General features: G+C 33.9%; 1 pseudogene; it reads right to left on the reverse strand.

The window, feature by feature from the left end:
- Positions 1 to 1,622: 1,622 nt before the first annotated feature.
- LOC140852430 (uncharacterized) lies at positions 1,623 to 3,456 on the reverse strand (annotated as a pseudogene).
- Positions 3,457 to 6,000: the final 2,544 nt, after the last annotated feature.

A 6,000-nucleotide genomic window follows, 5' to 3' on the forward strand; every position in this document is an offset into this window, starting at 1 on the left:
ACAGAATGCATATGCCTCACATCAACACAGCCTGTTCCATAAGCCCAAAGGCATTCATCAAGTCTCTCACCCTGAGGGCTAGAAAATGGTAAGCTTTAAATGACAATTTTTCAAATAAGAGGTTTAAGGGTTTCTTGCAGCATAGTTTCTTTAGATCATATAGTTCTTTTCTATTTCAAAGGTTTTTAACTCATTTCCTGGTCATTAAGTTTTTGCTATCAGAGCTTGGGTTACCTTCAACTTTGGACAGTGAGATACAAATGACTACTTTATATTTTATTTTCACCTGAAGCAACCACTTTTTGACTGCTTTTCTGAAACAACATGAAAAAGGACAATCAAAGCAGAGGAAGAAAATTAAGGAAAAGAGAGAATAAACTACAGTTTAGCTGATCATATGTCAAAAGCAAAAAAAAGTGGTGAAAAACAAGTATGCAATTGTTTGACCTGTCTCATAAAGAAGTATGCTGTGCCAACAATTCTCACAGAAAGTATGGAATCAGCCCATATCAAGCAAAATAATAAGTGAACAATAAATGAGAGAAAAAAGATCGGATTAACACACATTAATTAGAGTTTAAGTGGACATGAGAAAATTATTGCCAACTCTGACAATAGCACGGTAAAAATATGTTTTAAATCCTCTAAACAAGAAGGAAAGGGTAAAATAAAGTTATCAAACAAGATAAACAAGATGATAGAAAAAAAAACTTGATCCAATTAAGAGTTTCATGAAGCAATCTGATAGACTTATAGTTTGACCCAGGGAGAGAACATAGATTGTATTTGTGCTTTTGTTATTATACATGATCCTAGTGCAGATATGTGGGTTCACCTTTCTAGAGCAAAATTAGAAGCTCTAATATCAATTTCAAAAGGTATACAAACCCCTATGACTCTGATATGAGATCTAAGGTATATGCTTTTCCCAAAAAGAACGAACCAAATAGGGCAACCACATAGCCTCACAATTATCGAGAACTGAAGGAATTGAGGAAAACAGTACAAGAGTGCCACCAGAAGAACTGAAGGACTTAACAGCCTGAAATGTAAGAAGAGACTCAAGTCTGCCCAATCTTGTCTGCAAATGAACATATGAGATGCCTAAGAGTACCATGTCAAACTCCAGAAGGAATACAATGCAGGTGAAGATACAATCAGATAACTCGTCTTTGAGTAATCATTTGATCACATCTATATCCACCGCCAACCAAACCAAACTTTTTCAAAAGAAAATAATGACTTTCTTGTGTATTAATCCTTCATTTTCTACAATTTATATTAAAGATTGGGCAACATGTCACTTTCCAATTTGGTACCTTATATGTTAGTTAGTTTGTGGTTCTCTTTTTAAAATTGGCAGGAGTTATCTTGTTTCCCTTTCTTTCTCTTGAGAGGTGAACATGGGAGAAAAGACATGCCAGCTTATTCGGTGATCTTGTGCATAACTACATGGGAGGGTAAACCATTTTCCTCTAATCCTACTGGACTTGGACACCACAAAAAAAGTGATTTGAAGAACACATAGCTCTAATGATTAAAAGAAAGACATGTTCTTGTTAGTTATGCATTAAGAGTTATCATGAAATTAATGAAAGGATCTCAGAAAGAGAAAGAGCACAGAATCAACTTGACTCCTTGCATTAGCATACATTATTATGAAACTATACGGAACATGCCATATTGTTGACAAACATCAGCTTATATCCATAGTTTCAATTATTTCAAAATGTATCTGCAAATTGGGAGGCCTATTGACAAACTAAAATCTCTCAGTTACCTAGGTTTTTCTTCACATCTGCGAGCTCAGCTTCAAGCAAGTGCCACAATGTCTTTCTCCCTGCAGATCCAAGGGTGATTACAATCACACCCATTGTCTGAGAGTGCCATGCAGTGTAAAATGGATTCTTGCACTGTGAAACAACAAGCATCCAGCAATCTTCCCGATCGCAGGATGATCAGTCAAATATGTTCCAGTTCAATTCAAGTTAACATCCAACTTAGAGATGCTGAACAAAAGAAAGCCTTCAGAAATAGGACAGATGCAATGTTGGATCTCATAATATGATTTCCATGAATGTTTCTCGCTATTTATCAAGTTTCCTGGTGACTCAATATTAAGGTGCGCAAATTCAGTCATAAGCCGGCTGATAACAGTCCCGCCCTTGCTCAATCCAAGGGTAATTGTTCTGGGTGGAGTTGGTGATGTGGATGCAGGAAAATCATGTCTGTTGATGCTTGCTTTATTGCACAATTCTGCTAACCAGCAAGAGAACAAAAATGCATGTTTGCATAATATAAATAATAAATATATTAAAACTATAGATAAGCGGGATCATTTCAAAGGTGGCAATCTCAAACCATAGCATCAATAGTCTCATACAGTTGTTCATGGCACAAACGTTGTTTAGATCATTTTCTAACAAACAACATAACAGAACCAAAATTTTGTATTAAAAAATATATTACCTCAGCATTAGAATATGTTCATGGATGAGCATTAAGAGGTAATAAGGCGGCTAGATGCATATGATAGTATGGAATAGTGCAATGAAATTAAGCATCTTTGCCTTGTGAATATCAGACTTACTAGTAAATTATTCTCATCCCTGCCCGCAGTAGGCAATCTAGAGAATCCTAAGGAGTATGAACCTAGGGTGTAAATTTAGATTTTGAAAAGGGGATAGCGATGTTTGTAATCGGGTAGTGGCTTAGCACCACAACTGACACTCCAGGCTAATTATCATCTTTTATAAAAGATTAAATTTTGGCATTTGATAACTTCATTTTGTAAGATAACTCCATTTTCAGAATTCCATTGCCTTTTAAACTAGAAGAAGAAAGCCAACTCCCTTCAACAATCTCAAATTTTGCAATCCAAAATCAAGCAAACCAAAAATAAACAGTACACTGTGACCATAAAAGATAAAGGTTTGAACCCAAAAGCAAAGGAAACATAATTGGAAGAAACTTTTCTGCAACAAGATTCAATTTTCACCTGTTCGATGCCCTTAGATGAGATCACTGGAAGACGAAGCCGGAAATCCATCGGAATCATAACGCTTCGGCTCTCCTCGAGAATTCACCGACAGAATAAATAAAGAAGATCGCATTCACGGAAGCACCTGCGTTCAACCAAGAAAACAAGAAGAAGGAAGGCGAATGACGGTATAAGGAACTTGGGTTTGGAGGAAGGGCACGGGCGTGGAAAATTAGGTTTACAAGTAGGATTTTGGAAGAGGAAGGACGCGGCGACTTGGAAGAAGGGATCGGCCGCCATTGTTGCGGCCGTGGGAGGCCTTGAGACTCCAGTGAAGCGGTCCATGTAGAGGAGGCCGGCGGTGAGGGGTGAGAGTACCGGGCGGTGATAAGAGATGGACTTTCGGAGGAGGAAGGTGGAGGTATAAAGACGATAACGCCCCTATATTTTTCTCGTTTTACGAAAATTTCGGCGCGAAATATGGGTGGCTAATAATTGCTTAATGGACTGGAGTTGGGCTTGGGCCGGATTTAAGCCATGAAAATAGCGAAACCCGCTGTACATAGCATACAGTGCACAAAAAATACACCGCTCTATTTGATTAGCTATATGATCAATATATATTTAATATATATAATTTTATTTTTTATTTAAAATTTTATATGATAAAAATATTTTTTTAAAAAAATTATAATATCATATGTCGATATTATGATATTTTGTATTAAAATTATGACTTCCTGCACATATCATAATTTTTTTCTAAAATGTCATAAAGAAGAAGAATATTTTTATCATAAAAAAAATTATGACATTCTGTACAGAAAATCATAATTTCAATGCAGAATATCATAATTTTTTCAGAAGAAAAATATTTTTTCCTTCCAAAATTTCAAACGAAAAAATGAAACTACATACATTAAATACGCATAGACAAATGGTGACTACATGACCCAATCAGATAGGACGATGTATTTTTCTATACCGCATGCAATGTATAAAGAATTTTCTCATGCAAATATAATAGTTCAACAATTTTTTTCAAATAGACAATGAAAGGATGGGACTAATTTTATGAATGGCTGTGAGTCTACAGATATAACGTGGCTAACAAAAAAAAATCCATATCAAGATAATTTAAACAATAAAAAATGCCACCATCCCATGAGAATTGTGGTTTTGATGATGAGAGGCATCATCTTCACAAGTCAAAATACATGCCACCAAGGCATGTTAAAATCTATCAACATATGCAAATTGTGATGCATCTACTTTTTCAAGCTGGAGGGATCATCAAAGGTTCACAAGTCAAAAATGCAACCTCCAAGACTGGTTGGAAATTATGCAACACATGCAAATTGTGGTGCATTTATTATTCCAAGTTGGGGCAACCATTCAATAGAGTAGAATGGATGGCTTATATTATGGTCCAGTTTCGTAGAAATTTATTTCTCCTTGAATTGCTTTCTAGAGGGGTGAGAAAAAATGAATGCATCTACTAGTTTCCAACAAAGTCTTATTATATGAAAATTGACTTGGGCAAATAATTTCATAATCCTTTTGTTATTGTCTATAAATTCAATCAATAACTATTACTAGTGAGTGTTAAGCTTGTCATAGCATATATAAAAATTCCTTTTTCGGAGTTATTATTTCTGATAACGTCATTTTTTAAAACCTTGGTCTGCATTTTATTTGGTGAAAAGAAAAAGAATAAGAATACTCAATCTTATAGAAACAATTATTTCATTTTATTTATATTTTTATCTAGCTAAATCTCTTTAGGTTGTGGGTGCTTTTGTTGATAAAAAAGGGGGATATGAATAAATCGGGGAATTATGTCACAAATGAATTATGCCGGCCTTCCCTAGAAACAATTATTCTTAGCATTAACAAATTTGACTGAAATATTGTTTCTTCTTGTTCCTATTTCTAGAAACTTGTTGACTAGAAAAATTATGAAGCAAATTCTTAGATTTATGCTTGATGTTTTCCCTAATTGAAAGTTGTCTTGATCCCTGCCATTCAAAAAGGATAAAATTGAAAAGAAGAGTTAAGGATGAAATTGGAAGAGAGAAGGTAGAGATGTCACCATGATAGGGCTGAAGTCATAGGAAGACATATGAGTGCTTAGAATAGAGCTAAAAGTATGCTCTAGCATTAATCATTAATGCAAATTTTGTATACATATAAAATTTTAAGTTAAAATATTTAAAGGATAAATATAACCAATAATATATATAAAAGTTCTGTGCACTTGCATTGCCATTTTGGTAAGTACAAATAATATAATACAATGAGATCAGCTAATTCCTACAGCAAGAACCAATTGGAGGTGATATAAATATATCAATTACACACACACACACACACACACATATATATATATATATATTAGCATGAACAAAATTATATGTATCACAAGTAACCATGTGCAACATATGCTCTCACACTTTTCCAAAAGAGAATCAACTAGGTAGTCATGTAGCTTTAAGTAAACATATTATGGCTAATATAAAATAATTGCAAAACTATTTATGTGGGATTATCAAAAGGAGTGGTTAAATCATAACTAGTGGACATCGCTCTTCCAAATCAATAAAGGATCATGTAGGAAAGATTGTAGGAATCTTCTATATGCGCTATTCCTTGAATAAAGTCAGAGATGAGTGTGATATATAAGAGAGAGATAGATCTTATTCAATCCAAATATCATCTATTGGTCACCACTAGTCACTACGTGTATGAAGCATTATAATTGGTTTGGATAAAAAACTTTGATCAGATAAATTAGAGAACAGGGATAGAAATGTTAGGATGACTATATTATTTTTTTTTTTTTTTTGATAATAACATTCAGCTTCATTCTTAATCTCAAAATTGCAGAAATCATGACTTTTGGGTTATTACCAATCACAATAGAAAGCATAAATTCAAAAATTAAAGAATTTTATTCCACTAAAATCTTGTCGTTCACTATATATTTTTTTTTTTAAAAAAAATCTCTACCCAATTCTTTC

This window comes from Elaeis guineensis, chromosome 11 (assembly GCF_000442705.2).
Source record: "Elaeis guineensis isolate ETL-2024a chromosome 11, EG11, whole genome shotgun sequence".
Lineage (NCBI taxonomy): Eukaryota > Viridiplantae > Streptophyta > Magnoliopsida > Arecales > Arecaceae > Elaeis > Elaeis guineensis.